Source organism: Malania oleifera, chromosome 7 (genome assembly GCF_029873635.1).
Source record: "Malania oleifera isolate guangnan ecotype guangnan chromosome 7, ASM2987363v1, whole genome shotgun sequence".
NCBI lineage: Eukaryota > Viridiplantae > Streptophyta > Magnoliopsida > Santalales > Ximeniaceae > Malania > Malania oleifera.
The window spans coordinates 69667870-69689104 of NC_080423.1; the positions used below are offsets into that span (position 1 = coordinate 69667870).

Below are 21235 nucleotides of genomic sequence, written 5' to 3' on the forward strand. Positions count from 1 at the left end.
GAGACAAAGGTCGTTTGGATAATGATCAAAAGAGATGCATGACAAGAGGGGTATGACTAGAATGCAGTAGTGCATGTATGCTGTCTACTGTGGTGCCAGAACATGGGGATATGTTGCTACATGTTTTTATGCAATGCCTGAAATGTATGGTAATGAATGAAGGAAATGCCTGAATCTTTTCCCCTAGTGCGTCTGTGATCAATAACCTCATCTTTCATCTTGGCCATGCTTTTGATACTTACCACATCTGTAACTGATCTTGGCTCAATTTTCTTAATTCATCCAATCATGGAGACGATTGACTTGGCTTAAAAGGAAACTCACTAAAAAAATCTGCCTCAGTTGAATGGATCTACAACCAATATTAACACTGTTTGCTTAATGCAATTGAATAGGGAGACAAGTTTTGACACGACAATTGCCTCATTGCAAATGCATCAGTAAAAGCTCTCAGTTTCATATGAAGGCCACAACCTCCTTAGATTTTGCCTTATTCATCGGTTGTACACCACATTTCCAAAGCTCTAGGTCATTGAAACAGGAAGCATACTAGCGAACTCTTTTGATTACCCTATTTTTGGGACTATGAAAAAGGTTTTTTTTTTTTTTTTTGAGAAATATCCAACCATGTAATTGTAACATCCCTTTGCTATATCAAAAGATCATATATGCAAGATGACTAGTTTACTAGACTTAAATGTCAGTTCAAAGGAAAAACTTTATACCAGTATTCAAAAAGTCGAAGCACATGAATGTTAAGCTATCAAGCTTAATTCCCCTTTGACTGATTTTTCTTTTTCTTCGATGACCCCAAACATTTCTCCCTCCTTTCGCCTTATTCTGTTGCGAACCCCTATAATTCTCAAGTTAAACTATTGCCTCAGGTTCAGTTCATGTTTTGATCTCAAGATGGTCTTTAAGACTCGGGACGAATCGTAGGCTTGGGGATATAGGTTTTCTGAAGAAGAGGGAAACTATGGCTCAAAAATCCCAACCCATAATGACATTCTCTGCCCCAGTTTAAGTTGAGGCACTTTGTTTTGGCTTTTGACCGAACTTGTCATTTGAACAAGCTGCCTACGTACCTTTTCAGGATCAGGTCATTACGTAGTTTAGACTCAATCATTGAGTCTGAAAAATCATTAGAGACAACAATGTATACCAATCTGGTCAGGTCTTTTATTTGGACTGTAATATAGGCTAGGGGTACGGGTTAAATAAAGAAAGAGTTAAATAAGGCTCAAAATCAGCACTTTCATTAAGGGTAACTTGGTCAAAGATCACATGCGTAGTATGTCCCTTATTTTCTTTCTCTTTTCTTCTTTTTCCATTTGCTTTTGTTGCTCTCTTTTGTTTTTCTCTTTTATGAAGGGATTCGGTCATTTTTGTTCGGACTTCATTTGGGACTAATCCTTTGAAATTGCCCCAGTGTGGGGTGTGATCTTTTGACGGGTTAATCAAAAATTGAATTTTCCAGGCTCAAGAAGGGCTTGCAAGGGATCTCTTTTTGTTTCTTTTTGGGTAGCAGAAAGATGGCCTGCCATCATTTCGAGTAGCCAATTGTTGTCTCATATGACTTGCCAGACCCTAAAGGACCCATACCCAAGTCAAATTTTGTAAACTGACTTTTGAAAAAATACTGGTTTATCATTTAGGCTCAATTTGGTTATCAAATGGTAAATCGTTATTTGGCTTTTTTATAGGAAAGCAGATCGGCCAACGATGGCCATCTATCATTTGATCAAAACATGAATAATGAACAGTCATTAGATTTATGAAGCAAATTGTTATTTCATTGAATCTCCTTGAGAGTTTATAGGGTTTCTAAGAAAAATATTTCTTTACCGCATCTGAGTTTGTGGGGTGCACCAGATCGGCTCCATCCATGTCTGATAACAATAAGGCACCTCCTGAAAATGCTTTCTTTACCACATACGACCCTTCATAATTTGGGGTCCACTTACCTCTAGGGTCATTATGAATTGGTAAAATCTTTTTCAAAACTAGATCTCCTTCTTGAAACCGTCGAATACGCACTTTCTTGTTAAAAGCTCTCATCATTCTCCTTTGGTATAACTGCCCATGAACTATAGCTGTCAATCTTTTTTCTTCAATTAGATTCAACTGGTCATATCTAGATTGCACCCATTCTGCTTTTGTTAACTCTGCTTCTTTTAAGACTCGTAACGATGGAATCTCAACTTCTATCGGAATTACAGCCTCCATTCCATATACCAAAGAGAAAGGGGTAGCCCCTGTAGATGTTCGAACAGTGGTCCGATAGGCCCATAAAGCGAAAGGTAACTTCTCATGCCAATCTCTATAGGTCCCTGTCATTTTTTCCAAGATGCTCTTGATGTTCTTATTGGCTGCTTCCACTGCTCCATTCATTTGGGGTCGATAGGGGGCTGAATTATGATGCTTGACCTTGAACTGACTGCATAATTTTGTCATGACCTCGTTGTTCAAGTTTTTAGCATTGTCTGATATTATCCTTTCTGGGATCCCATACCTGCAAATTAATTCTCTCCTGATAAAACGATTGATTATATTTTGAGTGACATTAGAGTATGATGCTGCTTCTACCCATTTTGTGAAGTAGTCAATGGCCACGAAAATGAATCGATGCCCATTACTGGCCTTCGGGGTTATCGGTCCGATCACATCCACGCCCTATGCTGAGAAAGGCCAAGGTGTAGATAAAACCTGGAGTTGAGTGGGTGGGACTTGTATGCGATCTCCATAGATTTGACACTTATGGCACTTTCGAACATACTCCATACAATCCCGTTCCATGGTTATCCAATAGTATCCACTCCTTAGGATTTTTCGGGCCAACGAGTGTCCTCCCGCATGGGTCCCACAAACACCGTCGTGTACTTCCTGTATGATTTGTCTTGCCTCTTGCAACTCCACGCACCGTAGGAGGGTCATATCATGATTCCTTTTATACAATATCTCCCCATCTAAGAAGAATCCCATAGCTAGCCTCCGAATTGTCTTTCGGTCATTATTAGAGGCTCTTATGGGATACTCCTTCCATTGAATGTATGTTTTGATATCATGAAACCATGGCTTTCCATCAGCTTCTTCCGTCATTATACAATATGCAGGTTCCCTATGCATCCTTATTCGAATGGGTTCAATCTCTATTCCGGCTTCAACCTTAAATAAAGCTGCCAATGTTGCTAGCGCATCAGGGATTAAGTTACTCTCTCTCGGTAAATGCGAAAAACTGATGGCATCGAATTCCTGCATCATTTCCTGAATGAACTCCTGGTATGGTATTAATTTGGAATCCCGGGTTTCCCACTTTCCAGTCAACTGATAAATTACCAAAGCAGAATCTCCTTTTACAATCAATTTTTTAATGCCTCGGTCAATAGCCGCCTGTAAGTCCAATACACACGCTTCATACTCAGCTATATTATTGGTACACGGAAAGGTGAGTTTGGCTGTGACTGGGTAATATCTACCCTCTGGTGATATGAGTACAGCCCCTATTCCATGCCCCCATACGTTGGTTGCCCCATCAAATAGCATCATCCACCCAACATTACCTTCCTTTTCTTGATCAATTGAATCAATATCTTGATCCGGGAAGTCAAACTCCATGGACTGGTAATCATTAACGACCCTATCAGCCAAATATTCTGCTATAATGCTTCCTTTGATGGCTTTTCTCGTCACATATGTAATGTCATATTCAGTCAACAGCATTTGCCAACGAGCCATCCGTCCTGTTACTGCAGGTTTCTCAAAAACATACTTAATCGGATCCATTTTAGAAATCAGCCATGTTGTGTAATACAGCGTGTATTGCCTTAATCTACTAACCACCCACACCAGAGCGCAACACGTCTTCTCCAGGTTAGAGTATCTAGATTCGTATTCCGTGAACTTTTTGCTTAAATAATAGATGGCGCGCTCCTTTCTTCCAGACTCATCATGTTGTCCTAACACACACCCCATGGAATTCTCTGATACTACTAAGTACAATATAAGAGGCCTTCCAGGTACAGGGGGAACCAAAACTGGAGGGTTCAATAGATATTCTTTTATTTTCTCAAATGCTTTCTGACATTCTTCACTCCATTTTTCGGGGTTATCCTTCTTCAGCAGCTTAAATATGGGCTCACAAGTAGCAGTCAACTGAGATATAAATCGAGCTATGTAGTTCAATTGGCCTAGGAAACTCCTGACTTCTTTTTCGGTTTTGGGACTAGGCATTTCTCGAATAGCTTTTATTTTATCTGGGTCTACCTCGATCCCTTTCTCACTTACAATAAATCCCAGCAATTTTCCTGAGGAAGCTCCGAACGTACATTTTTCTGGATTTAATTTCAGTTGACATTTTCGTAGCCTTTTAAATAGCTTCCTTAAGTTCATCACATGGCTATACTCATCTCGGGACTTAACAATCATGTCGTCCACATATACTTCGATCTCCTTATGCATCAAGTCATGGAATAATGTTACCATGGCTCTCTGATAGGTTGCCCCTGCATTCTTTAAACCAAAGGGCATAACCTTGTAGCAAAAGGTCCCCCATAAGGTGATGAACGTGGTCTTATCTTTATCTTCTGGGGCCATCTTAATTTGATTATATCCAGAAAACCCATCCATGAATGAAAACAGGGCATGTCCCGCGGTATTGTCTACCAGCACATCTATGTGTGGAAGTGGGAAATTATCTTTAGGGCTAGCTTTATTCAAGTCTCGATAGTCAACACAGACTCTCACTTTTCCATTTTTCTTCATTATTGGAACTACATTGGCCATCCACTCTGGATATTTGGCTACTTCTAAAAAACCAGCCTCAAACTACTTTTGTACCTCTTCTTTTATTTTGATCAACATATCTGGGCGCATTCTCCTCAGTTTCTGTTTTACCGGTTTGCTATCTGGGTAAATGGGTATTTTATGTGTTACTAAGTCCGTATCCAAACCCGGCATGTCCTGATAGGACCATGCGAAAACATCTTGGTATTCCTTCAAAAGGTTTATCATTTCGCATCTTTCTTTTCCTCCCAACAGTGCCCCGATTTTTACTTCTTTTGGTTCCTCATTAGTCCCCAAATTTATTGTGACCGTGGGGTCGCTACTGGTTAAAGTTGGTTTTTCATCTGATTTCAACATTCTTTGCATTTCAGGTGATAAGTCAGTCTCCTCTTCTATTTCAGCTTCTAGGATTAAGTTTTCAAAGTTAACATCAATTTCTGGCTCCTGAATACTGGTATGATTATTTTCCCTATCCCTGCATAAAACAAAGGTAAACAATTCTTTTGACAAATGACCCAATGATGCAATAAATGCGAAAGAAATGCATACTGGTTTTATTGATGAAAAAGACAAACGGTCTGAGGCAATAATGTCCACGGATTACAAAAAGAAAGCAAAATGAGCAAAAGCCATTACATGAAGTGAATTGGGTAATCAAAAGATGTCCAGTTCTGAATTTTTGCTCCTGTCAATGGGTAGATCCATCTACTCGAGTCATTCATGTGGTCCCCTGATTCTAAGGCCAATATGCTCATCTGTTTCATTTCTTCCTCAAGAGTGACTTGATTGCCCTTTCGAAAGGTCTGATTCATTGGCGGGACTTCTACCCCCCACTTGGTACTTACTCTTCCTGTGCGCCTCTCGATTCGGATTATTCTTTTCTCTTCTGCCTTCTTCTTATGGTCAGCTAAAGTAGGAGTATATCCGATGCCGTATCTCTCATTCATGCCTTCTGGTAACAATGGCATTGCGATGCCCTGAAGATACTTCCCCAACCCTTTTCCCGGGCAAAACCTTGATTTAATCATTTCAGCGGCCACCATGCGCGTGGAAGAAGAGATCCGAGGTTGAGGGATAAAAGATCCCTCTATTATAGTAATGACGTTGATGATCTCAAATGCTCGGAATGAATCTTCATGGGCTTCTTCAGCTGCTTCCACATAGGGAGTGGAAGAAGGTTTAGTAACCATTATATCGGTTTCTCCATAAACACATACCAGTTTATCCCCTACTATAAATTTCACTCGCTGATGCAAAGAGGAGGGAACTGCCCCAGTATTATGTATCCAAGGCCTTCCCAAGAGACAACTGTATGAAGGCGTAATATCCATGACTTGAAAAGTGATATTGAAGGTTACGGGTCCAATCTGAATAGGGATGTCAAGCGACCCTACTGACTCTCTTCGTGTCCCATCGAAGGCACGCACCACCAAATTGTTTGGTGTCACATAAGAAGGGTCAATGGGTAACCTTTGCAGTGTAGTCATTGGTATAACATTGAGGGATGATCCATTATCTATCAGGACTCGAGACATCATATGATCCTTACATTTGGTGGATATATGCAGCGCCTTGTTGTGCCCCTAGCCTTCTGGCGGAATTTCTTCATCAGTAAAAGTGATGTAATTGGAGGCTGCTAGACTTCCGATCACATGATTGAATTTATCAACGCTGATATCTTGGGGAATGTAGGCTTGATTCAGGACTTTAAGTAACGCCTCCCGATGGGTTTCTGAATTTAGTAGAAGTGACAAAACAGATATGTGAGCCGGCATTTTCTTTAGTTGGTCCACGATGTTGTACTCGCTATGCTTTATTATCTTCAGGAATTCTTCGGCCTCTCCATTAGATATTGGACTTTTCACTGCCCTGTCTGGTTCCCCTACATTTTGTCGATTTGTTTTAGAAGAATCTGGCATATACACCCTACCACTTCGAGTTATCCCTTTCACCCCTGCTATATTGCTGGTGCTTCCTTCGACATACGCTTCACATTCATATTTCCAGGGTACTGCTTGGTTACTCTTGTATGGGAATGGCCTGGGAGTAGAGATCACCAAGCGAGCTGGCGCTTCCTGTGTGGGAAGAGCCTTGTTCATGGTAGGTATGAATGGTTGATTAGTGCACTGATGATATACCGGCCCGTTTTCCCCAATGACTGCAATCTCTCCACTTTTGCGGGTACAACCAATCTCTATAAACTTGTTATCCACCATCTTTTGCAAAAACATTCTAAAAGTTACACACTTTTTCACAGATCTTCCTTCTTTACTCTGACATAAACAAAGTGCATTAGTGGGGCAAACAGCCTCTTGCCCTATCCGACCTGCCGCAATAAGTTCATTGAACTCCCAATCTAAAGACATTTGTTCAAAATCCACCTCATTCGTCCCTTCTTCTATCATTCCGACATTGTTACCCCCATGATTGGGCAAAGGGTTCCCTTGAATTCCTGGTTGTTTATCATCAAATGCTAGCCATCCGGCTTCTCTTAGTGTTTGAACCTTATTTTTGAATGCCCAACAACGTTCAATAGTGTGCCCGGGAGTGTTAGCGTGATATGCACACTTGGCTTCGGGGTCATACCATTGTGGAAAAGGTGCCGTAACGACCGTTCCAAGAATGACTGAAACTAAGTTCCTCTCCATCAATTGTGAGAATAATTCTGAGTATGTCATTGGAATAGGATCTATCCTTCTCATATTTCTCTGGATGCCTCTATCATGAGTTCGCATATTCGGTTGGGCGGGCATGGCCCCGGAAGGAACAACTTGGGGTCTACCTCCCGTATGAACAGTCTGATTGACAGAGGGCTCGAAAACAAAATTCCTCCTAGCCCCTTGGCCATGCTCTCTTTGATATTGTTGTCTTTGAACCATCTGGACCTCTTCTTCCTTTTTCTTGCTTGTCCACTTCTTGCCTAGACCAGTCTCTGTACTAATACTTTTAGTTCTCCCGACTTTGATGGCCGTCTCAATCCTCTCTCCGGTAGAAACAATGTCCATGAAGTCATGGGGGGTTGCCCCTAGGAGATGCCCGAAGTAAGGATCTTTCAAGGTATTCACAAATAGGGAAATAGCCTCCCTATCTTCCACCGGAGGATTGACCTAGACAGACATGTCCCTCCACCTATATGCATATTCTCTAAATGTTTCGGTGGGCTTCATTTGCATACTCTGCAAGGTCATACGATCGGGTGCCATTTCTATAACATGGCGGTATTGAGCTATAAAAGAATTAGCCAGATCTTTCCATGTGCGGATCCGAGTCCGATCTTGTTGAATATACCACCTGATAGCTGCCCCTGTCAAGCTGTCTTGAAAGCAATGCATCATTAGTCTCTCATTATTGGAATGGGCAGCCATTTTTTGGCAATACAAGCGCAGGTGAGTTTGAGGACAATTAGTTCCATTAAATTTTTCAAAATCTGGTACTTTGAATTTTGGTGGCAGGGTGACCTTTGGCACGAGGCACAAATCATTGGGATCTACAAAATCGAATGTATTGGATCCTTCAATAGCTTTCAGACGTTCCTCTAGTACATCGTATCGACGTTCAGTTTCAGATCTGTTCACCCCCAAATCAGAAGCTACTAATGGGGGAGTCCCCACTACTGGAAACCCCTGTGCTGGTATATTAGGGATGAACGGGGGTATACTTGGCATTGAACCCTCCATGACGCCAGGTAATGGAACTGACGTTTGCCCATGTACTAGGGTAAACCCTGGAGGATGAGTAGGATCCATATCTATCTCCGGATCATTCTGCACTGCTTTTCCTTTGTTCGTCAACAATTCCAGGATCTTGCTCATTTTTTCATTCAATTCTTCTTGTCCTTGCTCTATACCCAGGACTCTACCTTCCAATTGTTCACTCATTTCTTTTGCCCTTCTCCTGGTATTGTATTGATGCGTGACAGTCTCAATGTTGCTTGCTTAGACAAATTTTGTCGCTAGGCACTGCAAACCAAAAGCTTCCCTTTTTAGAATCGTGAATGCATAGATATGAATGCATGAAATGCAATAGTCTTTTCAAGACGTGTAAATTTCACAAATATGAAACATATGTATGCAACCTAATGCACTCCAATCAAGGTTCATGGAAGAGATCATCATCATTTTTAGAAAATAAAATCTGCTTTTCATTAATAGAATCCTTTCATACAATAACAAATCCAACCGAATATTAAATCAAAATCTGCTCATGATTGCACAATCTCTGCATTTTGCTGTGTCAACTTTTTATGCAAAGCCCGAAACTTGGCCTCCCAGTAGTCCGCTTTCATTATGCACGGCTCAATCTTTTCCAGTACTTGATTATACTTGCTTCTCTGCTCATCCCCCTGCCTCTCCAACTCTTGTATGTAGAGCGATTTCTTTTTAACTTCGGTATGGGCATCTTCTAACATTTGAGATTTCTGTCCAAGTGCTGCTCGAAGCCTTCGTCTTTCCTTCCTTAGAGCCACGACCTCTTCTTCTGATTGTATGTACCGAATCCTTTGTCGCTTGATTTCTTTGCGATAGACAGAGACTAGAGCCTCCTTTTGCTGATTCCCCACTTCTGCTCTTGCATCTCCTTTTTCTACTGGGCATGGATCCCCTTGTGGCTTCAATTGCATGCATGCGCTTGGTGATTTAATATGTTCAATAACGATTTCTGGGATTCTTTTGAGTTGGGGGTTTACCCGGTTTTCTCGCCATGCTTCATAATTTCCTTGGACTGTGGCAATTCCATCACTCGGGTCTATTAGGTTCACATGCTTCCATGCCACCATAAATTTTCTAATCTGGTTTCGAGTGTCTCCTGTTTCATATGCAAAGTCTGAGTCAGCCAATCCATGAGTCATAGGCACAAACTGAGATGCCCCCAATTGCCTTCTAACCATCAAAGGGGCATATGCTATCCCTCCCCATGGGCCTAGTAATGGAACCCATGGAAGATTTCCACATTGATATATCATGTTAGAGCGGACCATCCATGGCGCCAGCCAAGTTACCCCTGAGTCGATCAAGCCACACATTTTTGTGTTCCATTTAGATTTATCTAACTGCTCCTTCAATTGGGTATCCTCAAATTCAGCCAAAGGGATTCGGATCATTGAGAAAATACTACGGAAGCCCCCTTTGTTAGATGATAAGTGACCTACCATCCAGACATATAACAGCTGCACACAACATTTTAAACGTTCTCTCCTCCTGATTCTGCAGTTATTGAGTGATCTGAAGGTTTCTGCCAGGATGCCTTGAACGGGATTAATCCCGTTACGTACTTGTGCTACAAACGAAACAGTAGCTTGATCGATCATGTTTAGTTCTTTTGGAAAAATGATCAAACCGTAAATAGCTAATGCCATCATATGTATTTGAACCTCTTCTTTTTCTTCTTTTTCGATTATTTCTTTCAACTGCTTCCAAGAGATTTTCCTTACTTCTGCACCTCCCTCTGAGAATGTTTTCTGGATTTTGACCCTGACAGCATCGTACATCTCCTTCACGAACGAAACACTAGCATCATGCACATAAGGTTTGTATGGTGTCTGTAACTTGACTAGATGCAAAAGCGAAGTATAATCCTCGATGGTTGGTGTCAAGTCGATACCGTTCATTGTAAAGCGACGATATGGTGGATTCCAGAACTCGACCAGTGCTTTTATGGCAGGGATATTTACCGATACATGCAACAAGAAACCAATGTGCCCATATGTTTGAGAGAATTTTAAACGGCGTGCCGGGGTCCATTCCTTCCAAATGACTTTTAGCTCATATAACGGATTGGATCTTATGTTGATGAAAGTCCGGGCTGGTAGTTCGATGATAGATTTCTGAGTAAGACTGTCACCCCACTTGTTCTGTTGACTTTCTGAATATCGTTGTACTGTGGACTCAATCTCATGGTAAGCCATTGTGTTCTCCATGAATGATTCAGATCTCTTATAGAACCTTGATGAAGTAGACAGGATGCCTATGTGAATGCAACATGTTAGTAAAGGTATCATACAACTCAAAACAATGCAGTCATGACACCAAACTGAAAATAATGAAACTTATATCCTCCACCCGATGTAGACTTATATAAAAGATTCTCCAAGACTCTATCTTATGCATGGGGTGTTTATGCATGTGTGTACTTAGTGCACAAATACATGTCAATAGGGATATTAACATGTATGTGACCTATCGGGCATGATTACGTGGGAAATTATGCATGAATGCATGGATGCAATGTAACCTAACTAACTACTTTGTTAGCTTTCTAGGAAAAGTCCCACTAATGAGAGATTTCAATACAATCATTGCTGGGCCACAATTTAAATTCAACTCTTACCTCAATCATTCTTTTCCTTGATGACGGTCCATGTATCTCAGATTCTATGAAGGGTCAAATTATGATCTGAGATTGAGGTTGACCCAGGTTGGTCAACCCATTGGATTTGTTTAGTGCGGACTTGTGGACTTTAGTGTGCACTTGGGCCTCAAGTATTTTAAAATATGGGCTTCAATATACTCCATGATGGGATCAGGCCCTAATTTTAAAAGGATTTGGGCTTGGATTGTTTAGAAAATATGGGCCTGGATTTTTAGGGTAATAAGGCCAAAGCCCATTTATGGAAATCTGGATTTGACCCATTTTGAAAATCAGGCTTGGACCGAGTTTTTACTTAGGAAAAGGTTGGGCCTATACTTGTTATTTCTCAAAAAAATTGGGCCCGAGTTACTTGAAAAGGGTTGGGCCAACCCATATTTTAAAATGCTTGGGCCAAGTGCTTCATTATTATTATTTTTTTTTTTGAAAGGATGGGTCTTGGTCTCATTATTGGGCTTTTTCAGAATACTAACTAAGTAGTATGTATGTCTAAATGTATGTCAAATGCATGATATAATACAAAGTATTTCACATATATGCAACACACTATTCATGGAGAAGGATGTGGCTCCTGTCCCAACCTAGGGTAGGTACGTATGTATAGGGTTCTTCATGGCTCTATCCTAGTTAAGGAAGACTATAGACAAGTATGTGTGGGTAGGTTCTAACCCTATTGACAAAAGGTTCCCAGTTTGGAATTTCATCCTCCCCCATTGGGGTCCGGATAAAACCCATGCTGAGTGGAGTGGTTCGCGGGTCCCATCAAGCTCTGCCACGAAGGGACTGACGCTATTACACTCCTATCTAGTCCTAGTAAGGAAAGCTCGGGTATAGAGCGTGAGAGTGTGTGAATTCAATTTTTTAACCTAATCCCGCTATCCCCACATTTATTCACATGCTATAAACAATATGGAAACAAGATATCTACCATTAATATATATATTCAAAAGATAAGGAAACACAATATGCAATTAATATGTTTATTCACAAAAATTTGGAGACAAAAAATAAGGAAAAAAAAATTTTTTTTTTTATTAATTAAGGTTATTCACAAATTATGGAAGTAAAATATTTACAATTAATCAAGGTTATTATGAATTACTATATTTGCAAAATAAGGAGTAATTAAAAGATTTATTAAATTTAAACTGGGATAATTTCAATTAATTAATGGCTCGACTCTCTAACGTCCCCAGCGGAGTCGCCACGCTGTCGCGGCGTCCCGGGAGCCGTTGTGCCTCGGGCCGGCGAAATTAAAAATCATTTTAATATTTTCAGGGCGAAATTAAAAATCCTTTTAATATTTTTTCAGGCAAAAATATGGTGTCAGGAGTCCGCCCACTAACCTTTAGTGCTGGTCTACACATGATCACTACCCCGTTAGGGTAGAATCGGTCCTACATTACCGAGTTTGGGATCGGTAAAGTTTCGGTTACGCGAGGGAAGGTACGAGCACCCCCTACGCCGCCCATTCTTAGAAACTGAACCTAATAATTTAAAATATCCCTAAGTTAATCTAATAATTCTTTACATTCCTCCTTTTTATGCATTTATAAATACATAGAAAAATAAATACATCTAATCATATATTCCCTCAGAGCTTAGGGTACGTGTGCCCAAAGGCAATCCCCCTTGCATTAAACATCGGGATAATAAATCAAAAATATTTAATAAAATACTTAAATAAAATAAAAAATATAATCATTATATAATGAACATAATAATAATAATAATAATCATAATAATAAATAACAATATAAAAATAATATAATGGTACTAATAATAATAATGTTACCAAATAATCACAAAGATACCTTTTTTTTTTACATACATAATATTACAATAAGGGTAATAATAATACTTTTTATTGGATAGCACTAACTTGTATCAGCTTCTACCTACATTTATATATATATATATATATCATAAATATATATAATACTAATGGTTATAATACTAGTAATGCCTTTGAAGGTAACACTAACAATAATAAATGTGAACACACATCAAAGACTACACAGGATATAAGAAAAAATTATTAACCTAAGAAACAAACTTATAATCCATTATGAACTAAGTAATCCTAAAATCAGTGGGTCATTGTAAAAGGTAAGCAAATAGTGAAGTTTTTATGGAAATAATCTAAAGCTACTACTAATATATAATATTCAATATAACCCTAACCAGGAAATTTATCGAATTAAAGATGGTGTAGAACCCTAAAAAAAAATAAATATGCTACACATGCAATAACCAACTAACCCTATATATGAACATTAAGATGACAAAAACCCTAAATGAATCTAAACAGATTGATATCAAAGAAAAGACAACCCTTAGTAAATAAGTACAATAGTTATTCTAACTACATATTAAACTTGCAATATTAACATATAACAATCAATTAAACTTTAAGTATCCAAACAAATTCCAACTATAAAAATTCCACAATCAAAGAAAATTAATGTATATAAATCATACAATTAAAACAAACCACAATATGGATATTAATATTAAAATAACCAATAAAAACCATAGAACGTCATACCCTGTATAGACACAAAAACAACCCAAGACATTAATCTTAGAGCAAAGGAAAACAACATAATATAATAAGATAAAAAACAATAAACCAAAAAACATAAATAAAAAAAAAACCACACGTACATGTATGTGTGAAATTGTGTGTGTAAAAAGCGTGTCTTTTCCTGGATGTGTGAATGTGTGTGTGTGTGTGTGTTTGCGGGAGGACTTACAGGGAATAAGGGGTTTGAGATCTTGTGGAGCTGCCCTGCCGGAGGTCCTGGGTAGAGGGTGAAGACGCCGGACATGTGTGCTCACGGGTGGCTGGAGGCAGAGCAGATGATTCTCGGCAATGGTGGAGTTTTCGGCGTGGAGGGAGCGTCAAGCAGCAGTTGCAGAAAGTTCCGCCCGTGCTGCTCAATGGTTGTTGTGTTGTGGTGGTTGCTAACCTGTATCGAGGCTCCTCATCATCACAAACTCCGGCGACGGCGAGGATGTGGCGAACGACTGCGATGAAGGTGACAGCATGGGGGGTTGACGGGCACAAGGACGGAGACGATGGGGACTTGCTGAAGAGAGCGTGGGGCGTTGTCCGTGATTTTCTTGGGATTGCTTGCTGGTGCTTTGGGTGATGCCTGCGGTGATGGGAGTTGCAGGTCGGCGGTTGCGTGGCTGTTCAGCGTTGATGGTTGGAGATGGAGGGGCCTGGGTTTGCTGGTACCGCCGGAGTTGCAGAGAGCCGTGATGCTCTGCCGGAGCGTGGCGGTGCTGGTGGTGGCCGGGGACTGGCAGTTTGCTGTGTGGATTCAGAAACAAAGGGAGAGATTGAGAAGAGGATGGATGGCCCGGGGGTGGGTGTTCGAGAGAGAGAGGAAAGAAAGGTTTGGCTTTTTTTTTTTGTTTTTCTGGCCTTCTCTGCCTGGGCCTCTTGCACTGCGCCCGCTGGAGTGGGTGCAGCGCCCCCCCGGCTCCCTTCTTAATAAAAATGTTTGAAGAACCCTAAAAACACTTTCTTTTGTGGTTTTTATAGGTATCTTTTTTTTTTTTTTTTTTTTGGAATAATATACTACTGGCTCATTATGGTCACTCAAGACACTAATAATAAATAATAATCACTATACCACTCATAATACTAATACCAATAACTCACATATAATACTCGTCATCATAAAGGTAAAAATACTGCTCCTCCTAATCATTCCAACTCATGTCCCTACTCCTCCACTTCAATCATCATACCCTCCTACTACCCAATCTCCCTCCCACCTCAAACTCACAGTACTACAATATTCACTCCTACTCCTCCCCCTCCTCGTTTTATCCTCGTCCCTCACATCCTACTCCTCCTGCTACTACACTCCTTTCCCTAATGCCTCCCCTCCTCCTACTCCCGCAATCCCTCCCAACACTCCCCCTCCCCGTCCTACTCCTCCTCTTCCTGCCACCTCTCATCCCCTCCTCTCTTACTCCCTTCCCCTCCCGTCATCCTCGTCCTCACCCTCCTCCTCCTCCTGCCCCTCCCCTTCCCCTCCTCTGCCCCTCCTGCCTCCTCCTCCTCCCTCCCTCCCCTCGCCGTCCCCCCTCCCCCTCCCCGTCCTCTTCCTCCTACTCCTGCCCCCTCTCTCCTCCTCCCGCCCCTCCTCCCTCTCCTCCTCCTCCTCCCTCCTCTCCTCACCCTCCGCCTTCGTGGCCCCTTCCTTCCTCCTCCTCCTCCTCCTCCGCCTCCCTCCTCTCCTCATCTCCCTCCCCCTCCTCCTCCTCCTCGCGCTCCCTCCTTGGGGCCTGGGTCCCCTGGGGTGTGTCCTCCCGCCGCTATAACGGTTGACAGTGGTATGAGGAGGTCGTTATATGGACGTTTATTATGGGAGGTAAACATTGGCAGTGGTATGAGGAAGATGTTTGTCCTATTTATTCATGAGGGGTATTTATTTTTGTAAGCTGTAGTATGATTGGATTAGTCCCTGTAGGGCGTCTGTCCTATCGGACACTTGTTATTGGCGGGATCGATCTTCTGTGTGTGGGAATTGATTTATGATAGGGACCGATCGTGAACATTCCTCTGGCGAAGCGATGTGTTTGGCTTGTATGAATGTTAATAAATTAAAGTATTTTGGGTAAAGTAGATTCTTCCACCCGAGAGCTTGCTGAGGAAGGCAAGTACTCTGGTTGTTATTTATGGATAGGAGGGTAGAGGGAAGCCATTTGTATGGGTGGGTGATCTTCCCCATTCTCGGTGTCTTTACCTAAATACATAACCCGAGGGCTTACTGCAAAATGTGAGTGCCCTGGTGTTAGCACTAGAGTAGAGGGAACCTACTTGTATGGGTAGGTAGATTTTCCTATTCTCGGAAACTAACATTAAAATACTAATGGGTTATGAGTATTTGATTGAATGATAAGGACGTTGATCCTCTGTGATTATGGGCATGTTATCTGGTTTCTTGTGAACTGTGTGTACACTTTAGATGGATATTTTAATTGTATTATAAACACTTTAACCACACACTATTATAAACTATTTTCTTCCTTACTAAGAGGTGTCTCACCCCAACATATGTTAAATCTTTTCACGTTATCCAGGTGATCGAGCTTAGGTAGCTCCAGGGTGGTGTAGTTTTGTGAGTGGAATTGGAACAGACCTATTTAGTTTTATGTTTCTTTATATTTTATCCATGTTTGTAACCTAAAGTACATGACCATATGTAATGAGTCTGATGATGTTTAAATTTAGAACTCTAGTACATTTTTTTTAGGTTATTTTATTATTATTTTTCGCTGTGTTATTGGTATCGGGGACGTGTGTCGACCCCTTAACACTTTGGGCCCCACGAGGCGGGTCTGGGGCGTTACAGTTGGTATTAGAGCATAACGGTCTTGCGGACTTTAGGAGGATTAATACCAGAGTATAGGTTTGAATTGAATAAGGGTAGGAATGGCTAGAATAGTGTATTGGTAGGAGTTTAAGGTTGTTTCGTATTTTGGAGGCAGAAATCCCTTGTTGGACTTCTATGATTTTCTGAATTAGTCGACGGTTTTAGAAAACCACGGTAAATCCATTGACGATGATGTTTCCGAGTTGTGAAAATGAGATTTGGAATCTAAATATTGGAAGTTCAGATGATTATGGATAAATGGATGTTTGATATTTAATTGAGGATATGGATATTAATTTGGTTTTCCATTGTGATGTGTATGTCAAATATATATAAAGATGTGGAGATTCTAAATTGCCTTTGTTGTACATTTATATTCAGGGACGGATCCTAAAGGCCGCATGGATGAAGGAGGAGAAAGCGAAATGGGAGCTTCCAGCAGGGACGAGATTGACACCTCTCAGCTGCTATGAGGAATAGCCCGTCAGGTTAGGGAAGAAATGAGACTGAATTTTGGTGGAACAAGCTATCCACCAGCACACCAGGGTTGTACTGTTGATCAGTTCACACGTCTAAAACCCTCGTCTTTTGAGGGTGGCACTGATCCAATTAAGGCTGAGATGTGGATTGCGGAATGAGAAAATAATTGGTTGTGGTTGACTGTACTGAGGAGTAGAAGGTCCTTTCGCCACTTTAAACTGGTCTTAAAGAGCTTACGGTGTGGCATGCGATGAAACTATTGGAGGAACAACGAGCAGTACCAATAGCAATGACATGGGTTCTCTTCAAGAAAGTCTTCTATAACTGATATTTTCCTACCACCACTAGAAATGCAAAGGCAGAAGAATTTTTCAGCTTGACTCAGGGGCGCCTCACAGTTCAACAGTACGCTGCTAGATTTTTGGAGCTATCTCGTTTTGCGCATTCTGTGGTTCCTGATGAATATTAGAAGGCGAGGTGGTTTGAGAGAGGTCTGAATCAGAGGATCCACGAGCATATGACGTGTTTGCAAATTCAGGATTTCACAGAGTTGGTGAAGAAAGCTATGGTGGCAGAGTCAAGTCTGCAAAGGGGTACGGAGGCATCAGAACGAAGGAAGTGGCTTGCGTCTCCACGATCCCAAAAAAATTCCAGACAAGGGTCATGGAGGGGAGATAGAGATGTTTTGGGCCAGGTGTTAGAGAGAAAGGATCAGGTATGACAGAGTGATTCTTCACGTCCCCACTGCCCTAGGTGTAATTAGCGGCATTGGGGGGAATGTCGAGGCAGGAGTGTTATATGCTACCGATGCAGCAAACAAGGTCACATTGCTCGTGAATGTCGGGAACCGCCGAGTAATGCTCCAGCCCTAAATCAAAATCAGAACCAAAGGAACAACCCGGTGCCTCACGGTGGTGGAGCCCCGGCGCGTGCCTACATGTTGGGTACACTTGAGGAGGGAAAGACTAAGGGCCTAGGTAATATGCTTATGTGCAATATGTTTACATTAGTATGTGTGTTAAATTTGTTTGAATTTGCATGATTTGATGTTACACGTGTTAGAGTTGCTTGGGATTTGTGAATGTGAGTATGAGCTTCAATGAGTGTAAATGGCAAACTACCAATTTCGGGTACAACTTCTTTAAGAGGGGAGAATGTAACCCGCGGAAAATTTTAAATAATTTAAAATTATAAAAAGATAAAAGGGGAGGAGAAATAAGTTGGAAAAGGGTGTGACAGCAAGCATTCATCGACAAATGGATTGGTCTCGTCGACGAGGTTACGTGTCTCATCGACGAGAAATTACCAAGAGGGGTTTTTGTAGACTCAAATTCGTCGACGATTTGGTTGTCTCGTCGACGAACTGTGTACAAGACTCATCAACGAATCGACATGTCTTGTTGACGAATCCTTGGGTATAAAAGAGAACTTTTCTTTCATTTTAGCGCAAAATTCTTGCATGTTCACCTTCTCTCTCTAGAAATTCAGCCATCCTCCCTTCTCTCTTCGATTTCGAGCCAAACTTCCGCCGGTTTGACAATTTGAAGCTACCACGCCGCTCTTGGAAGAGCTCTCTACAAATCTGTTGGAGTGCATCTTCGGTGGGACTAGTTAGGAATACATCCCAGATTTAAGGTAAGACTTTTTATATAAAATTTGGCTTTACCCTAGTTGTAGGAAATATTATATGCAAAAAAATACTAAAGTTTAGTTCTGGGAGATGTGGTTTTTAGGGCATTAAACGGGGAACCCTACGGGTGCAGGACTGGTTATTTTAGGAAGCTTTTCAAGAATTCGGTAAGGGGAAATATTTTATAATAGATTTTTAGTAATTATTAAAATGACTAATTTTGGGTAAAAATCCTACATGTACATGTATGATTTTTCTGAACCAAACTGATATTGAAAATACTATTTTAATAATATAAGTATTAAATTGGGAAAAATTGTGTGGTGGAGACCATTTTGCAAATAAAACGATTTGTGATTTATGTGGAATGAGGAAATTATTGAGATTGTGAATGTTATTTGATTGAAATTCTTATATGGTTGAGAATACTGGATGGTTGAGTATACTGTGGTATTTGCGTGGACATGGTTGATTGATCAGGCTTGTGATTTTTTTGTGGTGTGGTTCATGTAAATGGCAATATAACGTTGGCAGTGGTATGAGGAGGTCGTTATATTGTACTTGGTATAACCATCATATAAAATTGGTAGTGGTATGAGGAGGTCGTTATATGGACGTTTATACTGGGAGGTAAACATTGGCAGTGGTATGAGGAGATTGTTTACCTATTTATCATGAACGGGGTATTTATTTTGTAATCTGTGTGATTTGATTAGTCATGTGTGGAGATTGTTGTTGCGGGATTTGATCCTGTGTGGATTGATTATGATATGGGCATATGCGTGAAATTCTGTGAAGCGATTGTGTTGGCTTTGTACGAATGTTAATAAATTAAGTATTTTGGGTAAAGTAGATTCTTCCACCCGAGAGCTTGCTGAGGAAGGCGAGTACTCTAGTAGTTATTTATGGATAGTTGGGTAGAGGTAAGCCACTTGTATGAGCAGGTGATCTTCCCCATTCTCGGTGTCTTTACCTAAATACATAACCCGAGGGTTTATTGAGAAAGGTGAGTGCCCTGGTGTTAGCACTAGAGCAGAGGGAACCTACTTGTATGAGCAGGTAGATTTCCCTATTCTCGGAAAATAACATTAAAATACTGATGGGTTATGAGTATCTGATTGAATGATAAGGACATTGATCCTGTGTGATTATGGGCATGTTATCTGGTTTCTTATGAATTGTGTGTACATTTTAGATAGATATTTTAATTGTTTTATAAACACTTCAGCCACACACTATTATAAACTATTTTCTTCCTTACTAAGAGGTGTCTCACCTCGACATATGTTAAATCTTTTCAGGTTATCCAGGTGATCGAACTTAGGTAGCTCCAGGGTGGGGTAGTTTTGTGAGTGGAATTGGAACGAACCTATTTAGTTTTATGTTTCTTTATATTCTATTTATGTTTGTAACCTAAAGTACATGACCATATGTTATGAGTCTTATGATGTTTAAATTTAGAACTCTGGTATATTTTGTTTGAGGTTATTTTATTATTATTTTCCACTGCGTTATTGGTATCGGGGACGTGTGTCGACCCCTTAACACTCCAGGCCCCACGTGGCGGGTTTGGGGCATTACAACATCAGACTCGGCCTTACTTCAAATGGGTTCAATCCTTTCGGTAACATGAACAACTCATATAGCATATGGCCAATTATGATGATGTCATACAATATGCCGCTATGGCGATGTATGAAAGAACCTTTCATTTATATGTCTCTGCTCATTTCTGGACCGAGGGCACTTGGTAATGATATTTATGTTTACCTGCGTCTGTTAATTGATGAGGTAAAAGAATTATGGGAAAAAAGAGCGGAGGCATTTGATGTGAAAACCGGGACAACATTTCATATGCATGCTGCAGTCTTGTGGACAATTAATGATTTCCCCGCTTACGACAACCTGTCAGGTTGAACCACAAAAGGTTACTTAGCATGCCCAGTATGTAACAAGGATGCTGGGTCCTTATCCTTGAAGCATGGCCGCAAGTAATGTTTTATGTGTCATCATCGTTTTCTATGAACTGGACGTCCTTGGAGGATTCGTGGCGTCAGAAGCTTCGATGGAAAACCTAAATGAAGGTCGCAGCCAAAGCGACTAAGTTGGGAAGAGATATTAAACCAGCTAAGGTTGATTGGAGATGTGAAATTGGGGAAACCACCGAGTAGTAGAAAAAGAAAACGCGTTGAGTGGGAGTTGAATTGGACAAAGAGAAGCATCTTCTTCGAGTTGCCATACTGGAAAGATCTTCTACTACGCCACAACTTGGATGTCATGCACATAGAAAAGAACATTTGTGAGAATGTTATTGGTATATTGCTTGATATAAATGGGAAGACAATGGACACCACAAATGCTCGCTGTGATATGGAAGATATGGGAATACGACCTAAGTTGCACCTATTTCGTGATGGGGACAAAATTCTCATGCCATCAGCTTGTTACACATTTTCAAAAGATGAGAAGAATAAATTCTTTGAATGGTTGAAATCAGTGAAGTTTCCCGATGGATATGCATCGAACATAGCTTGATGCATAAACATGAAGGAAGGGATGTTGCTAGGAATGAAAAGTCATGACT

General features: G+C 40.8%; 1 pseudogene; it reads right to left on the reverse strand.

The window, feature by feature from the left end:
- Positions 1 to 1824: 1824 nt before the first annotated feature.
- Positions 1825 to 8459, reverse strand: LOC131160877 (uncharacterized; annotated as a pseudogene).
- Between the last annotated feature and the right edge of the window lie 12776 nt (positions 8460 to 21235).